The following is a 23977-nucleotide window of genomic DNA, read 5'->3' as shown; positions in this document are numbered from 1 at the left end:
TTGCTGCCCGACATAACAAAAAGCCTTTCAGTCACAAGCCTAGATCTGTGAAATAGGCAAAAAAATCAGGGAAATTGCTGGCATGTCGTAGTTGGCTAGCTACAAATAAAACTATAATTCACTCAGATAAAGGTGAAAACTTGGGAGATTTGCACCCAGCATACTGAGATTCTGTCAATCTTTACTAGATCTTATTTAGCATTATATTAAGAGGAGACAAAAGGCAATCTCGCAGACATTCAGGTTTTTCTTTGACATCTAGAACTGCCCTAATTAAATACTTGCAACAATGAAGTATTTTAACTTCAGGTTTTCTTATGCAGAGGCCGCAACTCCTGTTGAAAATTTACCATTAGAGAAAGCCCCTGGTTCTGACTACATTCTGTCTGAAATATACAAGTTTTTGGTACACACTATCTCCCCATTGCTGTTTGAGGTTTTTAGAGAAAACTATATCACGGGCTGCACTCCTCCTTCCGTGAGCGAAACCACAACATTTATCTTTTTTTAAAAAAAAGATAAAGACCCTGCAGAGTGCAGCTCATATGAGTCGATGCTTAATACAGATTCTAAGATGTTTACCAAACTCTTGGCTAATGGGATTATCTCTCGCCCAACATCACCCATATATAGGTTCATTCCTGGTAAAGACACTACTTCACATACCAATTTTATCATTACATTATTAGATTGTGTTGAAATTTTACAAGAACCATTGTATATTGTCGTACTAGACGCTGAGAAGTCATCTAATAGCCTATCTTAGCAGTTTCTTTGGGAATAACTAAAACAATGTAATAACCATTCACAATTTATCACACTGATTTAAGCTATATATCATGCACCAAAGGCTAGCATAAGCATACAACAGGAGCTCTCTTCTATTATCTTTATTACGCGAGGCACTGAACAAGGCTGCCCATTGTCACCTGGCTTGCATGTTTTATATATGGAGCCATACGTTCAACGTTTGCAAAATAATATTCCCAGCAATCCCAATTTACTCTTGGCATCTTCCCTGGCTGTATGTGTAGAGGCTGTATTACATTTCCCTTTGCTGTGTATGTAGATGATATATTCGTATTTTCATTGCATTGAGCCTATGCTAAATAGTATTGAGCAAACAGCCCCTGACTCAGGCAATATCTCCAGTTATTAATTGAATGCTCATAACACACAACTTATACTAGTGGGCAAGGCTACTGGCCATGATCCCCGAGTGGCCCCTTGAGCTAGATATCTAGGCATTAGTGTTGCTCCTTCTATTAAACATTGTTATCGAAATAATTATATCACACTGCTAGAACATATTAAGGCAGTATTGGCTAAGTGGATGCATTTGCCTATCACCCTAAATGCTCGAATTATCTTAGTTAAAATGAATATCGTACCCAAAATGTTATATTGGTTTCAGGCACGAACTCTTCATTCCCAATAAATATTTTAAACAGCTTGATTGTATAGTAACTACATTTATCTAGAAAGGGAAAAAAAATGAAGTGATCAAGTTTCCAAAACTTTCTATAACTAGGATTGGGTGTTCACTCTTTGATTTAATTATTGGGCTAGTTTGGCTAATCATATTAAATTGGTATAGAAATATGGCTTAAATAATTGGCTTTATGCTATTTCATGAATAAAAATCCCCTTATTACTAGGGGAAAATGTATAGGCGAGAAATTCTTCAAGAAAGTTAGACTGAAGACCACTAAAGCCTTTGATGATATCTTGGCAAATACCAGGAAGTTTCTGGAAATCCTGCCAAACCATGCATATATCTTATTATTGAACAATCCTGAATCACCTGAGTGCTTTGCATCTTTGTATTTTGCCACTTGACGTCAGGCCGAAGGTAGGTACCTAGCCGATTTGGTAGACAATTAAGGGGTAAAATAATGTCAGACCTACAGACCAAATTCTTGCTATATCGTAATGAATTCTTTAAATATTCACAATTAAAACTTTTTTTTCTTAGCAGCACTGCTAGAATAATAATGCCGCCAGCCCAGACTGAATTCGCACAAGTGATTTTCTATCTACTATTTCCGACAGGTATAGGATGCTTAACCCAATATTTTAAAGGCGATTTGTGATTATGGTCAGAAAATTGGCTTATAAGCTTAGATGAGTCTGTCACAGAGCAAGAGCTGGTTAGTAGTTTTACTCGACTTTGCAAGATTATTACATCTCCCAGATTGTGCGGCCAGGTTTACCGTACCTTATTGACATTTATATAAGCCCCTCAAAACTATCAAAGTGGTATAACACATTTCAGTACTGCCAGTGGCGGCTGGCACAGATCGAGGGTGAAATCTATATAACTACATATGAGAATCCAGATCCTGCCGTGCTCCAAGAATGGGCAGACAATAGCGCACAATCATCGCGTAACATGCTACAAATACTGGTCAAATTCGCAACAACGGACAGGGAGAAAATGTTGGCAAAAATCGATGAAATATGCAGGGAGCTTAAAAAAATGCCTAACCAAGAAGATGTAAAGAAAGGCCTAGCAGACATAAAAACTTGGTACTAAATTGCGAGCAAACCATCAAAGACAGAAAAGCCAGTAAATTTCAATGCGACAGGAATGACTACATTCATGGAAGGATCTATACCTTCTTGCGCAAATTTGAGAATATCCGCCGCCAGCAGCTATCAGCAACAAATAGCAATCAACTGGGATACCGCGAACCCAGTGAATCCGAATTCAGCTCGGAAGCAGTGTCAGACCCAGAGGCGAGTGGAAGTGGAAACCAACCAGGAAAGGTGTCAACACCAGTTGAGGAATTTGTTTTTTTACGCGCAGAATGCCTGATGAGTCTACAACCAAGACCCCCAAGACAAGAACAAATACAGAACAGATCTCAATCACAAAGAGCAGAAGGAGAAAGAACAGACGATGGCGCAGATATGGCACAAGGAACAAAACCAACATACAGGAGGAACAGACGGAGATAACGGATCCAACAGGGACAACAAACACAGTAATAAACTTAACCAACAAGGCATTATTACAGGAGGAGCAAAAAACACTTGCTCTGGGGCTATCGTTCTGCAGGGAAACAAACTTTGATTACACCCAGACAAAAATAGACTTGTACCATTAATCTCGCAAGCTAAAATTACGCAAACATTTCTTGAACATGAAAGAAATAACCGATGATGGAACGCTAGGGGCAATGACATATGCAGCACCTAACTCCCTGAATGTAGCAGATATGAACTTTCTCAAGGAAATGACAGAATTAGACATTGGGGATGAGACAGACACATTGAGCAACAGCCAAACAGCAGCGACATCTGATATCAATATCCATGCCACGGTGAAAACACCATTCAGACCAAAATCTGTTTTCAATCCACTAATGCGAAAGGACAATATTGACATATTTGCTGACAAAGGTATCCAAGACCTGAAAGAAATAGCTCGAACAAACAGCAATGACTTCAACAAGAGTAAACATAATCAAAGGACCAAGTACTCCGAGGTCATACAGAAAATCAAACAACGCCCTGAAATAGTTGTGCAGTGCTCAGACAAAGGAGGCAATGTGGTACTCTGGCCACTGCTATATCCGCGTCAGTACTACAAACATTATCAGTATCAAGGAACGATAACACACATGCCTATACGAATGGAGAGGGCAAGGTCTTATCACAAGACAGGAGCTAGAGTTTTTGAAAAATGACTACCCAGTGACACCGCAACTCTACCTAATCCCTAAGGTGCAAAAGAATGTTGAGTGTCCACCGTGCAGACCTAACATATCGGCTATTGGTAGCTTGTTTGAAAATGCGAGTACATTTATTGATTACTTTCTTCAACCATTTGTGCAGGCGTTACCTGCATACACAAGAGACACTGGAGACTTTCTATCACACATTTTTATTGTAACTGGTGTAATGAATATGTATTTGTGCCACTAGACGTACAGAGCCTGTACACAAGTGTAAGGCACAGAGATGGCCTGAATGCTCTAAAACACTTTCTGGGCACAAGAGACGTAAGCTTTTACCATCACACTTTGATGCTTCTACACATGACCGAGTGGTGCTTGGAAAACAACACTTTCATATTTGACAGGCTACTGTACAAACAGACACAGGGCCACAGCCATGGGTACTTGCTTCGCCCCAGCAATGTGAATTTGCATTTGGGCTGGTGGGAGGAGCAAGTACTCATGAGGACATACCAGACTGAAATGTCAAGCAATGTGGCATTATACCAACGCTACATAGATGACATCTTTATTCTATGGCGAGGCACTGAACAAAGTGCCCTAGAGTTTGCAAACATTAACAGCAATGCCCTTAACCTCAAATTCACTTGCACCACCAGCAAAAAGCCAATAGTGTTTATCGACCTAGAACTGTACCACGATGACCACTAAATACACACAAGAACTTTCAGAAAAAAGACATCCGGGAATGCTATCCTTCACGCCCAGAGCTTTCACCCCACCAGCTTTATTGAAAGCATTCCATATGCGGAGTGTTTACGAATGAAAAGAAACTGCAGAACTCACAAAGATCTGGCAGAATCTACTGAAAGTCTATTTGAGAGACTAGGCAAGAGAGGCTACAAGACCAAAACATTAGAGAAAGCTAAACTGAAAAGCATGGCCAGTACCAGGGAGGAGCTGCTTCATAAAAGCACAATCAACAAGAAAACCAAAGGGGAAGAAACAAACACCACACCAAGAATAATCACAGGGTACAACAAATACCACTCCAATCTCCGCAGAATAATGTACAGGCACTGGCCTTTAATCCGCTGTGATCCCATCATAGGCCCTACATGCGCCAAGTTGCCACAGTTCACCTTCAGACGAGCCAAATCCATGAAACAAGAGCTAGTAACCAATGCACCAACACAGGACAGAGATAACAATTGGCTCAAAGACCAGACCGGTTTCTTTAAGTGCACCAAATGCAAAGCCTGCAAACATGGGATAAACACCAGAACAGTAACCACCCCTCTCAGAAAAACTCCGCTTGAAATCGAGGAAAACTACACTTGCAAGACTGATTTTGCAGTGTATGTTCTGCTGTCCACTTGTAACAAGATGTACGTGGGCAGCACCATTCATCTCGTACATGTGAGGATACTGCAACACCTTAGGGCCATAGCAAACGACCCCACGTATCCTGTGGCCCGCCACATCAACACACAACACAATGGTAGAGCGGAGGACCTAACCTATTTTGTTATGGATAGTGTGAAAAAGAACATCAGAGGGGAGAACAGACAGCTGAGACTGAGACGGCTCGAATCCAGATATATAATCTTGTTAGATTGCAAAATCCCGAACGGCATGAATGCTGATGAGGCCATGAGCGTACATCTCTGAACACCATGATAGAACAGCGCTGAGACAGTCACACTTGCCTCCTCGCAACCCAAACCCAATCCTAGTAACATCTGATTCACTTTCTTATTGTACATACATCTTTTTTTCTTGCTCTTGTTGAGGCACACACAAACTTTCCTTTTTATTTTTTTTGTTAACTTTCCTTTCACAAAACTCCTCATGTCTTCCAAACTTACTTTTTCACATTTGTTAACAAACTCATTCATTCATTTGGGAACAGGAAAAGACATTCTCAATGCAACAAGACCCAGTTTTTAACACCCGCACCAAGGCCCACTTGGGTCAAACATACACGCAAATATACCCCACCATCCCACGAAAGTTCAAATGCACAGGTAAACATGCAGCCTCGTTATAATTGCAATGCACATAACACTGAGAACCGAAGTAGTGGATGGGTGGGAGGAACATACCATCACAAAAGGCGAGCTTAGTAGACCAAACAGGCAAACATGTCAATATGGGTCCATTTAGAGTTAGTATCGCAGTAATATGCGCACCCAACATACATCACCATCACTGCTTGAAGCGGGTGTTTTGTCTCTGTCAACTGATGCAGCTTGCATTGTCCTGTTATTTGTGAAATTTTAACAATTAAGATTCTGTTAGAAATATAGATGGGTTCTAACAGTTTCCCATCATGTACATATGCAGTTGGAAGACAACATTAAGTTTAACTTATAAAAACAGTCACAGTTTAAAAGTTTGCTCGTATAAATGATGCATGACTTGCAAATTCGTCACAAACTCTTCTATGTCCTTCACTCCCCATCCAGTTATCATGACAACTCACCTCTCATGAGTGTAACATGATATAATGGTAACTCACTTTAGTGAATCCAGATATAGTGAGCAAGGCGGACTCGTCCGTCAAACAGCGTCTGGTTGCATCGTATGGAATAAATACTTTCTTTGATCCACATCTCACTGAGTCTGTGCCTGGATCGGAGAAAATATATATATTCGCTCCAAACTTCCGCGGTATGCCCCCGCAAAGAAGACAAGCACTCAGGGTGGCGAGCTCTCAAGTTTTATTTCTGAGCTCACGGTGTCCAGACGCGTTTCGGCATTCTCCTTCGTCAATGGTAACAAGGCGGTGCAGAAACTGCCGTTTTTTATGTTTACAATTCTTTGACACTGTTAACGGACCACATAACTAATTCATGGTCGCCATCTTTCAACATGCAATCAGTCAATTACATAATGCATGTAGACGTTGCAGATCGACATACTCGTTATGACATATTAATCAATAGTGGCATCGTATTTTTATAATCAAAACACATTTCATCATAATGTGCACAATTTGACAAACTCGCGCAACTATATTGCCCGCAAGTACTGCCCACCGATGGGCTGTCGAAAGTACTCAACATTTTTTGTCATTTGCTTCCAACATCATTCTAATTGAGCCCATGGATGGGCCCATCCATGGGCTAAATGATAACGAGTTTGTCGATCTGCAACGTCTCCATGCATTATGTATGTATGGTTTTTTAAGTGAATTTGCAAGGTTTTTTAAATGCTAATTCCTAACTATATAAGGCTTGAAACCTATTGTTTTGTCAATGAATTTGCAAGGTCTTTTAAATGCTAATTCCTAACTATATCAGGCGTGAAACCTATATTTTTTTTCAATAAATTTCAAAGGTTTTGTAAATGCTAATTCTATTAGCGGATAAAGTTTATATATGTTCTTATCCTTCTGGGACCACCTGAGCAGCCATCTTGTTTCTCAGGAGAAGTGAGGCACAAGAGTGCACAAAACAAGAGTGGAAAACGCGAAAAGGGGGCAGGGTTGAGACCCCCTGACCCGCTAGCCCTTCTCTGGGGGTCCCAGAAGGACCACCAAGTGCAAAAAATGCTTTCTTTTTTTTTAAAATTGCGGGGTACGTGCCCGGTACGCATACCATACGCGTACGGTGCGCGTACCCCGCAATATTTTTTTTTTTTTTTGCCCTTGGGGGTCCTTTTGGGACCCCCTGAGAAGGGCTAGAGGGTTGGGGGGTCTCTACCCTGCCCCTTTTTCGTGTTTTCCACTTGTTTTCGGCTCTCTTGTGCCTCAGTTCTCCTGAAAAACAAGATGGTGGCCAACACTTCCTGGTTTGGACAGTTTGGAATGTTGACAGTCGACTGCCAGCCAATCAGAAACTCGCTCGCGCACGTAAGGGTACGCGCACGTACGTGTACGGTACGCGTACCACACGCGTATGGTGAATGTACGGTGAGCGCATATAGATATATAATTTGCTTAGATTCAATTTTCTCAACAACTACTGTAGGGATTTTCACCAAATATAGAAAAGGCACTACTGCATACCTGTCCCTACCATTTTGCCAAGTTTGGTGTAATTCCGTTCAGCCGTTCAGGCTGTAGCCGTGTCTGAAGGTCCCATAGAAAATGCCATTTGAAAAATTTCAAATTCAATTTCTCAAGACCTACTGGAGGGATTTTCACCAAACATAGCAAAGGCACGTCTGCATACCAGGCCCTACCATTTTGCCAAGTTTGGTGTAATTCCATTCAGCCGTTCGGGCTGTAGCTGTGTCTAAAGGTCCCTATGGAAATTAACATGGGGAAAACACGTTTTGGGACACCCCTTTCGGCCCCCGCTTGACGAATCCCCCTGAAACTTTCAGGGAAGGAGCGGAGCGGAGCTGGCCAAAATTCTGGAAAATTACACAACGATTCCTCAATCGGCGCCAAAGTTATTCCCAATAGAATGTTGACCGCATATAGATATATAATTTGCTCAAATTCAATTTCTCAACAACTACTGGAGGGATTTTTACCAAATATAGAAAAGGCCCTACTGCATACCTGTCTCTACCATTTTGCCAAGTTTGGTGTAATTCCGTTCAGCCGTTCGGGCTGTAGCCGTGTCTAAAGGTCCCATAGTAAATACTATTTGAAAAATTTCAAATTCAATTTTCTCAAGAACTACTGGAGGGATTTTCACCAAACATACAAAAGGCACTGCTGCATACCAGTCCCTACCATTTTGCCAAATCTGGTGTATTTCCGTTTAGCCGTTCGAGCTGTAGCCTTGTCAGAATGTCCCTATGGAAATTAACATGGGAAAAATGTTTTGGGACCCCCCTTTTTTCTTGGCCCCCGCTTGACTAATCCCCCCGAAACTTTCAGGGAAGGAGCGGAGCGCAGCGAGGCAAATTTAAGGAAAATTACAGGCAGATCCCTCAATCGGCGCCAAAGTGATTCCCAATAGAATGTTCGGAATTTCCTATGGTAACTAGGTCCTAACTATATAGACCTACTGGCTATCGCCAGTAGGTAATGTGTGTGTGTATATATATATATATATATATTGGCAAAGAAATGCCAAAATCAAACAGCGTTCTCCAGCACCGTTTTATTTCAAAGGTCCCGCCTTGTTGGGCGTGGCCACTACAGTGGCCTTGTGGGTCTCGTAGTGCTGGTGTGTCCCCTCAAGTGAGTCTGTTTAACATTAAAGCATGAGTGAAAATCCGTAGTGACACCTATGTGGGTAGATGCAGCGTCCGGCTAACACTGCCTGTTCTGCTTTCTCGTGGGTCATCAAATAAACTGCCTTCCATGGTGCAAATGACGTAACCTTACGCCATCGCGGGCCCGCTTCCAAGCGGTGAGCTTCTCCGGTGGCCGGCTTGGCAGCTCATATCCATCAATAATAAGTAGCCCTTGTGGGAGAGCCAACTGGCAGAGAGATTTTTCTAATTGTGCTGGATGACGAACATGCAAACAGGTATGCAGCAGGACCGGAGCATCCCTTTGGTAAGACTTGCCAGACGTGTTTCAGGGTTATGTTCCCTTTCTCAATGGCAAAGAAATGCTAAAATCAAACAGCGTTCTCCAGCACCATTTTATTTCAAAGGTCCCGCCTTGTTGGGCGTGACCACTACAGTGGCCTTGTGGGTCTTGTAGTGCTGGTGTGTCCCCTCAAGGGAGTCTGTTTAAAATTAAAGCATGAGTGAAAATCCGTAGCTCCACGTATGCCGGCAAATTCTTTGGTTTTTGGTGCATGGACTGCACAACGTGGCGCCCCCGCGACCTGGACTGTTGGCAAAGGTATCTGGGAGAGGGAGCAGATAGTCTGCTGAAAGGGTTGCCTGGCAACAATGCAATCCGCCAAACAGATCCTGCTAATTTATAGGAGCGGCATACTGGAGAACATTATTACATGTCAGGGTGGGTCACTGTACCTTGCTTTGAACTCCAAAAGGGCATGCTCAATGCAGCGAGATCTGTGCGCAGCATCTGGGGACTTCAGAGTAGGAAAGCGGCAAAACACTTGAAGTATGGAACTTCCCCTGTCCGCTTTCCATCTCTATAACACCCAGCCAATGAGAGTCCTCAGTAGGACTTACAAAAAAGCCCCGCGAAGGACTATCATCTTTGAGCACACACCAGACACCCGGCATTGAGGAAGGCAACCGCGTAAACGCGTCTGCCTGGGGCTGAGAACTGTGTGTACATCGCGCTAATTCCTTTGCTGTATCCTGGTGGCATTAAATCAGCGTTGAGCAACCCTAGCATGTGTCGGACCCGTTCTTAACTGGGCGGGATTGGAGGAATATATATATATATATATATATCACACAAAACTTCGCCCATTTAGGAGATCCACACAGCAGGAAGGCATAAATATCATTTTAATTGCAGAAGCAACAGTTACCATGTAGCGTAGATCTGTGCCAAAAAGTTCTGGTGCCGGACGCGTTTCGTGCACTGCTTGCATTTCATCAGAGGCAAAATGTTCATTACAACGCAAGGCAAACAGCACCACTCTTATCAACTGACTTCACCTGCCCCAGTGGGCGTTGGCTTGCGCTAGGAATGGTGGTCTTTGTAGTGCCGAGGTATTCCTCGAGTGAGGTGCCTGCATAATGCAATACATTTAAATTGTTAATACAATCCCAAGTGGGTCTGGCAACAGTCCGGCTCACAATACCACTGCCATTGTGTGTTTATAAATACAACGGCCGGTCGTGGGAGAGCCCTCCTCGGAAATGTGGATTCATGCTGCTGTCAAGCGACGAGCGGCATAAAGGGCAGGAAGGTCGCTTTGTGGAAGTCTTAATGGCAGTGCTATTGTGATATATAATTACGCTCTAATTCCTCCTGATTTCGACAAGAAGACAAACAGCACTCGGAAAGGTAGATTTGCCAATCACGCTGATTTTATTTTCGCGGAAGGGGCTCACACAGACGCGTTTCGGCGTGCTGCCTTCGTCAGTGTGTGTTACACCGAATGCAATGTCATCATGTTCTTAAAGCTGGTAACTGATTAGACACATGAACATAGACAAAGGACTATCATCACAGCGCTCAAAGGGCGCGCCATCTTTGAACGACATTAGATGTAATATGTTACAATCAATACATAAGATTGAGTAGAATAAAGCCCACAGATGGGCAGTCGCCCCTTGAAAAATCGTGATGCCTATATTATATACATGTTCTTGGGATGAACAAGAAATCAAGCCGTGGATCGGCTAATGTCCCTTATCTTACATGTCAATTATACCCAACATAATTTATAAATTGTATTTTGATTCCATACATGGAAAAATTACTTATGAAGGGGAAGAGAAGCTGTACAAACAGATGTGATGGGTATAACAGCGGGAAAAATTGGCATGACAACTCATTATTTCAATCAACTCAATAGATCAGCCCTGCTGAGTTATATCTCTAAGTGATACTAGGGCTCATATATCACAGCTATGATGTTAATCAACCTAAGTCACTTATTCAGAGATAAAAAAGAGAATTTTACATCCTCTGAGACAAAATCATGACAGCATTATGAGGCAATCATACATATAAACTCATTCAAGGTTGCATAATTACTGTAAACTCAGCAAAATTCATTAACACTAAAACATTATCCTCAAATACTGAGATTCCAGGTTTCGTCCTATTGCAATCATAAATTCATAGTTTCGAAAGTTCATAGTCATAAGAATCAAATCAGATCCAATAGATCTGATTAAACTTGCAGTTAGCATGACGAATATCAGATATTATGTATACATAGTTCATGACGAGCTCAGCTCGTCATGAGCACACGACCAGTGTACTGCATGACGAGCTGAGCTCGTCATGAGCAGCGAAGGGGTTAATAGTGCTTCCAATGTAGCGAAGGCCACACGGACAATGTAAGCAATAGACTGCATACTGCGTACTACAGGTGATAAACTTGTTGATAGTCATCATGATGTTCTGTCTGGCAAAACGTAATTGACGCTGTTCTAAAGCATGTCTGACTGCTTCTAGGCCATGTTGATGTTCAATTCTAGTATATAAACTAGTAATGTCCAATACAATCAATAAGTACCCCGATTCCCATTCTAAGTCCTGTATTTTCACCAAAAAAGTCCTTTGTGTCTCTAATATATGATTCCAGATTGGACACCAAAGGAAACAGGATGTTATCAACGAATCGGGACATATTCTCTGTTAAACTCCCAATGGAGGAAATGATTGGACCCTCAGAGGACAGTCACGATTTTTATGTAATTTAGGGAGGTGGTAGAATGTTGGTGTCATGGGGCAGTTGGTACGCAGGAATAGGTGTTCATCTCTTCTAAGCATCTGAAGATCGTACCATTTCTTGATTAGTTCGTCATATTCCCTAATGCTCTGTTGAAAGGTCTCACTGGTACATTTATTATAAAAATTTCTCATCCGAGAGTTGCTTCAGAGCTTCCTCCTTGTAATAGTCCCTACTCATTAAAACCACATTCCCCCCTTTATCCAAGGGTTTCACCACAAGGGTTCTCGGCGCATTTTTCTGTGGTTCCGTGATATTGTGATCAAAGCTATGGTGGTCCACTTTTCGATATTTCATTAGGTCGTTGTTCATCGCTTCTGTAAATACATCCACCGCATCCCAAGGAGACTGAGGAACAAAGATGGAGACCGGTTTAAATCCACTATCCTCTCTATCCTGTTCCACTCCTTGCAGTTCTGCTCTTTGCGCCACATCCAGTTGTTCATTATTCGGAGTATGCTCCATTTCAAGGTCTTCTAGGATTTCTACCGTGTGTAGATCTCTACTGCTTAAGGTGTCAGTTGCAGTTATCCTATATCCTTTTATTACCTCTGTCTTGTAGATGTGGACGCAATTTGTAATATTTGTGGAGTTTTAGTTTTCGTGTGAAGCGGAACAAATCAATCTTAGTCTGTGTGTACTCCAACTCATTGTTGGGACAAAATGTTAATCCGAGGCTTAGAACTTGCTCTTCATCATTCGTAAGTTTTCTTTTTGTTAGATTCACTACTGTCAGATTGGCCTGGTCTTCAGGCGCACTGGAGTTAGATGATGCTATTTCTTGTTGTTGCGGTTGCGGTTCGACCAGCGAAATGCTCCCGTGGCTCCTCTGCCTTTTCTTGCCGCCTTCTGCCCTCCTTGTCCTCCTTGTTTTCCTGCCCCCGAAGTTCCTGCATCCGGCGGTTTGTTCTTTCCGCCCCGGAGCCAGGATTTCTTTATCACCTCGAATTCCTCCTGAAAAGGAGTTCTCTTATTTCTTCCAGGTTGAGTTGCTTGTGATGTTTTATTGCCACTCCGTTCATCTGGGTCCGATTGATTCCCTTCGGATTCATTCTCAGTTACATCGGACTCCGAAGTGACTGTATCAGTTATGTTTGGCGATCCAGCACCACCACCTGTTACTCTCTGTAGGGTTTGCGAGGAGCGTCCTATTTCTTCGCATATGTTAGTACGCGTCCTGTTTGGTAATCGTTCGCGTCACGTTCATAATTTTCTTGTTTGCGATGTCTAATTTTTGTTTCATACTTGACAAGCCGGGCTTTCATTTGATCTTTCATTTGCCCAATGGTTGCTATTATGCCCGGCTCTGTTTCATTATCCAATTCGGCATTAACTAGTGCAATTTCTGCCAATGCTCTTTCTCTGTCGCTCCACGCTTATTTTACAAGTATCTTTAAGGTCCCTTCGCAGTAGGATGCGGTGTGCTCAAACCAGTCTGTAAGTAGTTGGGGGTCCGGGTTTTTGTATGAAGGAACTGTGTGGACCCTCAGCCCTCGGGGTACTCTTTCCTCCTCAATATAGTTGGTTAGGCTGGTTGCCTCCGAACCATTTTCGTATCTCCCGTTCGTGGAGTCTTTCGAGTTTCGTCATGGTAACTGTTAGTGGATTATTGGGTGCCTCTGCTGCCGGCGTGGTTGTCTTTTCGGGCATTTTCTCTTGCCGTTTAAACATGCCCTTGGTCGCCGCTTGCCGCTCCGCATCGGGGAACATGTCGTTGTGTTAGGTGTCCCGCACAGTCTTCATGTGCGTTTGGGACTTGTGTGACCTCCTCGTGCTCAGTCGCGTGTGGCGTTATTACCTTCCTGGCGTCCTGCCGCAATGCTCCGTAGTGTCGCTGACATGCAGCAATGGGGTAAATAAGTTCAAAATTGCTCACCAGAGAGACGTCTTCCTCGGGAAGCCTTCGGTGAAAGCTGTCTGGTATCCTCCGTACTTTGTCTCACGGCTCGGTTTCAACTCCCCATTAACGGAAACGGCGGTGCGCAGCCTTATCACTTTCAAAACGCTCCTCCTCCACGAAAACGGCTGCGCACTCAAGGAAGAGTGCTGGCGGCGGCTCGTGGACGCCGCTTCACATTACGCTCCAATTCCTCCTGATTTCGACAAGAAGACAAACAGCACTCGGAAAGGTAGATTTGCCAATCACGCTGATTTTATTTTTGCGGAAGGGGCTCACACAGACGCGTTTCGGCGTGCTGCTTTCGTCCGTGTGTGTTACACCGAAAATATATATTCCAAGTCGCCCACAGGACAAGCAGCACACGAACATCAGCAGGTAAGTGCGTGTATATTGAATGTGGACTTTGACCGGATTGCCGCACTTCATTCCGTCACCGCCTCTGAAGAAGAAGTGTAAACTTGGAAACGCGTCAGGCTATACGTGATGAAAGGCTGCTAAAGGAATCTGCTGGAGGGACTGCATCCATACCTGATAAAGGTCCTTTGACTTACCTGCTGATGTATATGTTGATGTTATATATATATATATATATATATATATATATATATGTATATATATATATATATATATATATATATATATATATATATATATATATATATATATATATATGAAACAAAAGCTCCTCCTCAGCTCGCTCTGCGCTCGCAGACACCGCCTCCACGCCAGCAGAAATGAGGAACGGACCAACGAAGTCAGCAAAAAGGTGTTTTTATTTTTCCAACAGAACCAGCGACGCGTTTCGAGCGAAAAGCCCTTGTTCACGCTGCAACATGTTTAGAATAGTACTGCTTTTTTATACTCATAGTGATGCTAACACCACCCCCTAGTGGTGATCACCAAGGTCATGTGTTTGTAACAAATAGTGAAGAAATACTATCGCTGGTAATATTTCCTGTTTGCTCATAATATATCAAGAAAATACATTTACTGGTTAAATCCAAGTAATTATACAACCACTAGATAGAGCTAGTAGAAAACCGGCCACAATATCACTCAATGTAAACATTCGAAATGCCATCAAAATAGATTCAACGGGCCATGTTAAACCTGATATGTTGCAAAGTATTCAAATCTATATAACATAACAGCGAAAGTTAAAATGCAAAAAGTGTATAAAAAGTGCATAAGTGGAAGAGTTTCAAAAAGTGCAAAAGTGCGAGGATAAGCCGTATTACCATCAGAACAGAGATACCTAATACTTATTATTAATCTACACTCCTAGTATACTGAGTTCATAATAGACTGTATTATTAAATAAAAGGTTCTCTAAAAAATGACAAATGGTAAAATTCTATATCAAAAAGGTTAAGAATGAGAATATGTAAAAATAATACCATATTTAATATATATACACATTATCACTTATTAAAAACCGCTGTACAATACAAAACTTATACAAAATGTAGAAAGTATTTCATCTGGGTAACATACCTAATATATATACACATATATAAACACACGCATGTATCAAAATCAACTGTACAACACAAAACCTTTACAAAAAAGTAGATAGAAAATATTTCATCTGGTTTTAGAATAATACAGTTCAAATGTAACAAACGGAGGTGTGCATTGAGAAAAATGTATGTAAGATATAAAATGTCAAATACAAAAACACTCAAACACCACTATGTTCTAAATCGGTACAATGTGAAATATATGTTATCAGCTATGTGGGTAATGGGATACAGTGTAACTCCTAATAGGGAACCTAACTAGGAGAACCAGGACCACACATATAAGAAGACTGGATAAAGACAGATAGCTCAGATAAGTTGCTACCCAAAGAGTATTTACAAAAAATGGTGCATTTCTTCAATATTGTTGAGCCCATTAGGCCAACGCCTATCGAGCTCGAGAATGAATCTAGATTCCAGTTTTCTAAGCTGTAGTTCACGGTCACCCCCTCTTTTCAAGTATGGTACTGCCCCAATAACAAAATAACTAAGGCAATTCAGATCATTATTGTGTACCCGTTTGAAATGCCGGGCGACCGGGTAAGTCGGGTCACTGTGTAGTATAGCCCGCAAACGCTGTAGTATCCAGACGTGCACCTGGAGCTTAGTGCTCCCAACATATCTAAGCCCACAGGTGCACGGCAGGACATAAACAGCATGATCTTTCTTACAAGTTTAGTTACCAGTAATCGGTTTGGCGGCTGTACAAAAAGGGGTGGAATAGTGTGTAGTGGTAGTACCGAATTTACATGCTCGGCAACTAGAGCATTTATAGAATCCTCTGGTAGGGCGTAACCAAGGTTTTTTCATTTTGAGTTCAGGGGCTGCCTTATCCAAAGAATTACCCATAGTTTTGGCGCGTCTAAAGTCACAGTAGGAGAAGCAGGCAATATGGTATTGAGTATATGATCACTCAGTACGATAGGCCAATTTTTATTCATGATGGACTTAATTTTTCTGTCCTCTCTACTATAGGTGGTAATTTGACGCGGACAATCTGACTGGGGTTCAATGCTGTTAGGGAATTCAGTCTCAGAAGTAGGTGTAGGGAAGAGACTAGCCCTAGGTCTGGATAGGGATTTATTCTTTGCTGCATTTAAAATGGTCTCCGAATAGCCCCTCGCTTTTAATCTTATCATGAGTTCCCCTAGACAGATGTTATAGTCTAAAGGAAAGCTACAGATCCTTTTTAACCTTAAAATTTCGCCATACGGGATTCCTGATATCGTATGTTTTGGATGCATACTGGTTGCGTGCAATGTAGCATTGCCTGCTGTAGGTTTTCTGTGTAATGTGGTGTTAAGTGTACAGTTAGTGACATACACCTCAACATCAAGAAATTGAATTCGGTTCTTATCAATGTGAGCTGTAAAGTTGAGATTGAGTAAATTGTTATTAATATCTTGGATAAATAACAGGGCTTCCTCTTTACTGCCTCTCCAAGCAATAAAAATATCATCATTGTACCTCAAAAAACACCTTACATGGCCCTCCATCCAAGCCTTGTGGCGCACATAGAGGACCTGCTCCTCCCACCTGCCAACGTGCAAGCACGCATAGCTGGGAGAAAAGCAGGCCCCCATCGCCACTCCTCTGAGTTGTCTGTAAATCTCTTTGCCAAAAGAGAAGAAATTATTATGGAGACACCATTCCATGAGGCCCAAAATGACCTTATTATGTTCATAGTACATTATTGGTCTACTGGAGAGGTAGTGTTGTACTGCTGAGAGTCCCTGTTTGTGATCTATGCTGGTGTACAGCGACTCAACATCTAATGAGATAAGCCACATATCGCTCTCCCACTTGATGGTAGAAATTTTCGTTATAAAGTCACTAGTATCCCGGGTAAAGCTGGGGAGTTGTTTCACAAAATCCTGCAGGAAAAAGTCAATGTACTCCCCCACTTTTTCGCCCACACTACCTATGGCCGATACAATTGGCCTGCCAGGTGTAGGTTGCGTGGCCTTGTGAACCTTTGGGATAAGGTAAAGAGAAGGCAAGATAGGAAAATTAATGTACATAAATTTATATTCTTCAGATGAAATTAGACCCTCTCTTTTCCATTGACTTAACGACTTGTGGAGTTTAGATGTAGCATTCTCATACTCTTTTTGAGAGGCCTTAACATAGCATAAGGGGTCTTCAAGTTGGCGTTTGGCTTCATTGATATAATCTTGTTTTGGCCAAATCACCAGATTGCCCCCCTTATCTGATTTTTTGGATCACGATGTCTGGATTATCACCCAATTTCCTCATCAACTTATCGTAAGGGTATTTCATATTTATCTCTTTTTTCCGATGTTTGTTATTTACTTTAGTATAAAGTCTTTTGATATCGTTAGTGACGCAGTCGTGAAAGATGTCGATCGCATCTTTAGGCATTAAAGGGATGAATTTTGATTTACTGCGAAAAGGACTTAAACCAGCACCTTTTTGAGAAATGGATAGTTGCCTTAAACGAGTCTGTGTTGCCTCTTCAGGGTTTGTTTCAGAAATATCAGGTGAATTGAGTAATTCATTTGCATCCAGAAAGATATGAGTATCTGACGCACGTAATGCATATGTCTCATTGGATTCAGTCTCCTCACTCTGATTATTTGGATTATTGAGGTCTTTAGCAGATTGTAAGGCAAAATGTTTTTTTAGTTTCAGTTTTCTTATAAAGCAAAAGAGATCCACTCTGGTCATGGCATAATTGAAACTTTGTATAGAAGAATAATTCAAACCTAATGAGAGAAGTTGTTCCTCAGCTTTGTTTAGGGTGACGTTGGAGAGATTGATGATGGTATTATCAACTAACGACGTTTCCCCCATGTTTTTTTCTTTTTCTTTGGTTGTTGCTGAGCAGCAGCGCGGTTTCCCTCTGCGCCGTCTTGCTTTCCGGCGTTGGTTCCTCCTTTGCCTGCTTGTGGGTTGGGTTGCCAAGACCTCAGAGTTTGGAGCCTCTCTTCTACTACAAAATCAATTTCTTGCTGGAGATTCAGTGTTTCCAGTCCCATTAAGTTTAAATCTGAGCTAGTGGAGCCCGATGATAGTGATTCCACACTAGATGCGCTTGTTACAGACGAGTCGTTGGTTTGTTCGGCCCCCTCGATGTTAGTAGTGCCAGATACTACTGTGCTAGCACTGGTGGTTGCTGTTGCATTGTTAGCAATGACTCCCGTAGCATTTTTCTTCTTAGCATATGCTTGTCTTTTGGCTGTATTGTACTTTCGTGAAAATGTGAAAATCCTGCCATAGCGGTAGTCGTCGGCATCACGAGTAAACTTAGAAGCCTTTTGGATTTTGATCTTTTCCTCATGTTTACGCAATTGTTCGTTCATATTCTCTGTCAATTTTTTAATTTCTTGAGGTTCCGGGCAAGCATTTATTTCCATTTCTACAGCCTTAATCTGATCCAATAGCTTTGCTCGATCGCTGACAGCATATTTAATTAGTATGCAGACGAGATTCCTAGACGCAGCCAGGTTGCTTTCCCCCCATTCTTGCAACATCGCCGAATCAGGTTTATCAAAGCTGGGGGCCAATAAAATACGTAATCCCCGTGTTGAAATTTATTCGTGCATGCAGGGTGCGCAGCCTCGTCAAACGCGTTTCGGGCATGTGACCAAGCTTTGTAAAGGCAAAACGCGTAATGGCGGCGGCAGGCTTGCTGGCAAGAATAAATCACCTCGATTAAGCACTTATCACTGGGTCTGTTCTTTCGTCATTTCTTGATCTTTGTTCTGAGGCGGCTGCTTCAGTTGGTGACGAATTTGCGTATATATATATATCTTTTAGCAAAAACATCTCAAAAGAGAAACACGCCGCACACTACTCCGTTTGTTGAATTATTGGTTTATTTTCTGTAGGTTCCCCACCTACGCGTTTCGGACATGAAGCTGTCCCTGATCACGGTACAAACAATAGTCCATCATTGCTGTTTACATTAAATGCCTGTAGACACCACTTGGCGATTATGATGCATTGTGGGCTCAGTAGTTCTATGGATCAGTATAATTCCAAACCATGCAATGTGAGTTTCCGGATCCAAGCATTAATGCGACACAACTTAAACTCTATTAAGTATTGATGAAGGTGAATACCAGTGCACAAATTATTTGTCCAAAGGACTGTTAATAATAATGTGGCTGGTTTGGCTCACATTGTGTAGCGCAAATTATCACCACTGGGAGAGAGAGTGTGATGGACTAAGTGTCCATATTCATAGTGATGGCTGAGTGCCTCAGAGTTAGATTGTGTCGTTTCATGCTTTAGATCAACAGTAGTCACAATGCAGGGATAATTAAAATCAAGTTTCATTTTCTAAGTGTCATATACATTAAATGTATGTTGTTTGTTCATGGAAACAGAGATTAATTCATTATTAAAGTATACTTTTTTCTTTTTCTTTCAAGAAAGTGTTTACACTGTCAAAATTATCAAGATTATAAGTGTACATAAAGTTCCTCATCGGCGTTGAGACCCCACGGGCTTCTGGTTTTGAATCTTATTATTAGTTTTGACTCAAGCCTTCTCAAACTGATTGTTCGATCACCTCCTCTTTCATTTTCACCAACCATAGCTATTCCCGAGTATTTCATATCTTTCCAAGTTTTTCCTGGATGTGTATTCAGATGTTTAGCCGTTGCGTAGGTTGGGTCATTGTTTTGGATTGCTCTGGTATGTTCAAGAATTCTCTTTTTTAGTGGACAGATTGTAGAGCCAATGTATTTTTTGCCACAGAAACACTGTATTTGATAAACCACAAATTGTGAGTCACATGTTATTTTGTCCTTGATCACAAAAGTTCTTCCCCTGGGATCTATTAGTAGTTTCAAGTTTTGACCAATTTTGCACGCTTTGCATGTCGTGCATTTGCTGAAGCCCAGTTGTCTTTTTTCTAGCCAGCTCTGAGTTCTTATTTTCTTGAAGTGGCTGTTTACTAATGTGTCTCGGATAGATGGAGCTTTACGATATGTCACCAGCGGTTTTTCACCAATTAAAGTACCTATCTCATTGTCTTTCTTGAGAACATTCCAATATTTTGACAAAATTTGACGGATTTTGTAACTTTCCTTGGAATAGGTTAATATTAATCGTGGTTGATCGTCTTCCATGTTGTTCCCTGTGGGTTTTTGCCTCGTTATTAGTGTTTCCTCTCTTGACTTGGCTCTTGCTTTTTGTTCTCCTTTGATTATGTCTGCATGTTTGTATCCACGTTTAGAGAAACGGTCTTTGGTCTCTTTAAATTTGTTCTCCATTTCAGTCTCTTCTGAGCAATTCCTTTTCATTCTTAAAAATTCTCCGTACGGGATGCTCTTTTTTAGAGAGGTAGGGTGAAAGCTGGTTCCGTGTAGTACACTGTTTGTTGACGTTGCTTTCCTGAATACAGTTGTTTCTAATTTATTGTTTTTGACATAGATTTTTGTGTCCAAAAACTCTATTTCCTTTTTTTGAATGTTTGAAGTGAATTTTAGTCCAACTGCATTTTCATTGAGGGTATCAATGTATTCTAGTAGTCTCTGTTTCGTACCTTTCCAAAGGAGGAACAGATCATCTATAAATCTGAGCCATATAACCACGTCCGTGGTATATGGTTCGTTTTCTTCTCTCCAAGCTATGTGCTTTTCCCACCAACCCATGGTGAGATTAGCATAGCTTGGAGAGAAGGAAACACCCATGGCACAATCGCAGGTCTGTCTGTAGATTTTTTTATCAAAAGTGAAGACGTTGTTTTCCAAGCAGAAAGTCATCATGTCTATTACCATGTTTGTATGCCGCAGTTCTGATATGGGTCTTTGACTTAGAAAGTATTTGGTTGCAACCAGTCCTATGTCTCGCTGGATCGAAGTATAGAGCGAGACAACATCAATAGTTGCTAGCCAATACTCTGGTTGCCACTCAACTCCCATAATAATCCTGAGGAAATCCCCAGTATCTTTGATGTAGGAGCTGAGTGTTGGAACTATCGGAGCCAAAAAATAGTCTACATAAGAAGATACGTTTTCGCACAGTGAGCCACAGCTGGATATTATTGGGCGTGCTGGTGGTTTCACGAGAGTCTTATGAATTTTCGGAAGAAAATAAATAGTTGGCATTATTGGATGTGCAACTGTCAAAGTTTTTTTCTTCCATGCTTAATAGGCCATTTTCTTGCCAAGTTTGTATACATTTGTGTAATTTATTAATCATGGTTGCAGTTGGATTATATTGCAAGACTTCATAATTAGTTCCATTGTTTAGTTGGCGATGGGCTTCTTCCAAGTAGTCTGTTTTATTCTGAATCACGATATTCCCCCCTTTGTCCGCTGGTTTTATTTCTATTATAGCGTTGGACTGGAGGCTTTTTAAGGCTATGCGTTCCTTTTTTGTTACATTTTCTCTTTTGTTGATGGTATTGTTCATTGTTTCTAGTTCTGCCACAACCAGATCATGAAAGACATCTATGCGGTTGCCCGGATGTAAGACAGGACAGAATTTAGATTTACTTTTCAGATTGGTTTTAGGACGTGCTCCTACCACATGACCCAGCTACTGACGCTCCTCTCATTTTTGGGACATTTGCTTGTAATATATATAAATATATATATATATATATATATATATATATATATATATATATATATATATATTCCAGCCTGTCACGCAAAGCACCAAATAACGCCACAGCCAGACTTCAGGTAATTTCACGTGTTGAAATTTATTCGTGCATGCAGGGTGCGCAGCCTCGTCAAACGCGTTTCGGGCATGTGACCAAGCTTTGTAAAGGCGAAAAGCGTAATGGCGGCGGCAGGCTTGCTGGCAAGAATAAATCACCTCGATTAAGCACTTATCACTGGGTCTGTTCTTTCGTCATTTCTTGATCTTTGTTCTGAGGCGGCTGCTTCAGTTGGTGACGAATTTGCGTATATATATATATATATATATATATATATATATATATTCCAGCCTGTCACGTAAAGCACCAAATAACGCCACAGCCAGACTTCAGGTAATTTCACGTGTTGAAATTTATTCGTGCATGCAGGGTGCGCAGCCTCGTCAAACGCGTTTCGGCACCGGCTGTGCCCTTGCTCACTGACAATTAGCCGTAGTTACTCCACCATTTTAAGTATACACAGTGTAACAAATGCGCGCCAACTTCGCTGTTTGGTAATCAACCTAAACAACGGACTTATGCTGTCAAATGCTCCACTGAGTGCATAGAAAGGTTCCGCCATATTGGAACGATATATAAAGCATTGCCCGATGTAATCATAGTGTAAACATAACACTTCTTATCAATTGGGATATACCTGAATAAACGTAAAGAGATCATATATCATACAAACGTTAAAAACTGCTTTGTGGGCATAACAATGATCAGGTAATTGATAGTGTGGGCAAAAATGCATATAAATGTTTGTAAAATATTAGTCAGACGATGGAGTTAATAATGAAGTGCATTGAGAACAAGGTTTCATTGTCCGTTCACTGGCATAAATGCAAAAGCCCTTTTCTTGCAATTAGTCCCATTCAAAATGTATAAAAACAATTACACTGTACAAATACGTTGTATTGGCATAGCGCTATGCATGGAAACTGCCATGTCTATAGTTGTGAAATACGCCATTGATTAGTGCAACATTACAATAATAAAGTGCTGATGTGCTACAAAATGTAAAAATGAGACCTGTGCAAATTTAACCATGCAATATGGATAAAGTGCATAGTGCAAAATGTAAACAAGATAAATGTATCTATGGGACAATTCAGAGCGGTGCAAAAATGCAGAGAAACCATATTAATATGTTGACTCATGTGTCCATCCGATGTAGGTTTACATACATTATATATGAAGCTATCACTGTGCACTAATGCATTTTTAGTACCCGTGGAGTATAAACATAATGTGAGAGTTTTGGCACAATCAATATGTTGTGTTGTTATGTACAAATAGGCATGGTGGAGAACATCATTATTGAGACGCTTGCAGAGAAGAAGACACTCCTTATCAAATAACATAATAAAAAGTGAAAAAGTGCACGGTGTGATACAGAAATGAATACTATTGTCATTAAAAACATCAAATGTGTAACAGTACATCTTAATTCATAATATAGTTAACCTGCCCTCAGAAGGTGGGGACTCATATGTGAATGTATGTCATACTGTGAGGTCAGATACCGTCCTTGATGTGAACTCCAAGCCTGGAGTTCAATATCCTACATTCCCGATTTAGAGAAAATTACTGAGATCCTCTCCCATGTTGAGGCCTCCAGGAGTCTTTCTATTAAGTTTGATAATATACTTGGACTCTAACTGGCGTAATCTCTTCTCTGTCACCTCCCCTTTTTGACTGCTCCACTGCATCAATAACAAAGTACTGCAAATTGGTTACATCTTTGTTATGAGCGGTGGCAAAGTGTCGGGCTACGGGGTATGTTAAATCCGTGTTGACAATTGCCCTTATGTGCTGCAGAATGCGAACTTGGGCCGGGTGTTTCGTACTGCCCACGTACATTAGATTGTACTGTAGCACATATACTGCATTTTCAGTACGACACGTGAAATGGGCCCTGAGTGGGACCGGAGTATTTTCGAATGGGGTGGTGTAAGTGGTAGTATTAACCCCAAAAGTGCAGGCCCGGCATGAACTGCACTTAA

General features: G+C 41.4%; 1 protein-coding gene across 2 annotated transcripts in view; it reads left to right on the top strand.

Annotated features, from left to right (window-relative positions):
- The window catches only part of LOC147727850 (CCR4-NOT transcription complex subunit 6-like), a 1257974-nt gene that overhangs the window by 170517 nt on the left and 1063480 nt on the right, over positions 1-23977 (top strand). The gene's annotated exons all lie outside the window — the stretch shown is intronic.

This window comes from Lissotriton vulgaris, chromosome 3_1 (genome assembly GCF_964263255.1).
Source record: "Lissotriton vulgaris chromosome 3_1, aLisVul1.2, whole genome shotgun sequence".
NCBI classification, from domain to species: Eukaryota; Metazoa; Chordata; class Amphibia; order Caudata; family Salamandridae; genus Lissotriton; species Lissotriton vulgaris.
Note: the sequence above shows the minus strand (reverse complement) of the source record. Positions and strands in the feature narration are given on the sequence as shown.